Source organism: Phalaenopsis equestris, unplaced genomic scaffold (assembly GCF_001263595.1).
Source record: "Phalaenopsis equestris unplaced genomic scaffold, ASM126359v1 Scaffold000204, whole genome shotgun sequence".
NCBI lineage: Eukaryota > Viridiplantae > Streptophyta > Magnoliopsida > Asparagales > Orchidaceae > Phalaenopsis > Phalaenopsis equestris.
The window spans coordinates 689,959-691,743 of NW_018164646.1; positions in this window are offsets into that span (position 1 = coordinate 689,959).

The window sequence follows — 1,785 nt, forward strand, 5'->3', positions numbered from 1 at the left end:
GCGGCGCAGTGTCGTCCCGCATTTTTTTTTGTTTTCGCGTTTATTTCGGCGGGCCAGGGGCCACTTCCCGTGGTACCGTACGAAAGCCGGGCAGCCAGGTAATAGGCGCGGCCCAACTTAGTGAATGCGGTTTTTACTCCCTTGCCCCTTTGCCCTATCACGCAAGATTGGAGAGAAGCCGTGAACTTCATCCCTTCCCCTCCTCTTCTCCGGTCGGTGATTGTTCCTGTGCGTTTTCCTTTCTCTTCTTCTCATCATTCTCTTTCTGTTCTCGTGATCTACTCACATCAAGGGTAAGAAACCTATTTCTCATCTTCGTTCTATTCTCGTAAGGTTTTCCTTAGATTTGAAATTTGGTTTTATCGCAAAGGTTAGATCTATTTTTGGGTTAATTTGGAGTGCCTTATGGGTTTATGCTGATTGTTCGATAATGAAAATATCACCCCGTGACCCTATTTTAGCTCTCATGTTAGATTTGGTGGTGGGTAAACGTTATTCTCTTTTGGATTATGCTTCTAGTTAGATTTGAAAAAGTAGTTTGTGTGCTTTTTTAAACATTCCTCTAGCTGCAGTGGAATTTTCTTTTATTTGTGGTTGCTCTGTGAAGCTAGCCTTTGGCTATTTCATTCATGCTCGTACATGGTCGGGAATTTGCTTTTATGTCTGTGGTACATATGGATCTGGAATTTGCCTTTATGTCTGTGGTTGCTCTATTAAATTGGCCTTCGGGTATTTTGTTAATGCTGGCACAATTGTTAGAATAATGAAGGAATTTCCTTTAATGCTATTATTAATGCTGGTACTATTGTTAAAGGTGGTAGTAATCCAAAAAAAAATACTTTTAAATTGTATATTGGAAGGGTGAAATTTCAATGTCGTTTTCAACTTTGTGATTAATGTGATGGTGGAGGAATTAGCATCATGGGGATTGCTAATGGAGGAATTAGCAAAATGGATGTATTTTCGTTTATCATTGCTTGTTTCATTATTTGTTATTGTTAGGTGATTTATTTAGTTGGCTAAAAATCATGGCAAGCGTAATGGAGGCATTGCAAATTGGACCGAATTGTTTCCAATATAGTTGTTACATAAATGTACATATGCAAGTGGGGAATATTTCTTATTAGCTCTACATATTTCTAGAGGTGTTGTCGTGTGAACATATTAAAATATTCATCTCCCAAGCTATTTACTTCAAAAATATCTTAGAGATTCCACATTTTGGGAGAAAAGCCGATGGTATGTTCGGATCAACGTGTTGACCAGCTTTACCCGATTCGGGGAGCTACATGGAAAGCATCACTTGTGTAAAAGGGAAGAAAAATAAGTGCTAAAATTTGATGGTATGGTATATAAGTCAAATTGGATAGCATGTATGAAAGTTCCCAAACATTTGCTTTTAAGTTTTTTCATTTTTTTATTATGTGAAGGAGTCAAATGTTGGTTGTAAGCTATGTATGTTACTTTTATTACTAATAAAGAGTTTTGATTCTTCTTCAGTAGATGTAGGTCAGTTCGACCGAACCACGTTAACTGTTGTGTCCTTCTGGATACTTGTTTATTTTTTTACTGTTATTAAATGTTATTTATTATTCATGTTAATTTCATTAAAAATGCTAGCAAGTTACTAAATAGTGTCACTATTCTTTTCTAATGTTCATCTTTATCGTCGTAGTAAAATGGCTAATAAAAGTAAAGAGCTTGGTACACCTGCGCTGTGGGAAAAAGACGCAAAAATTATATTTTGCGATATTTGCCTAAAAGAAATTGAAATGGGCAATAGAC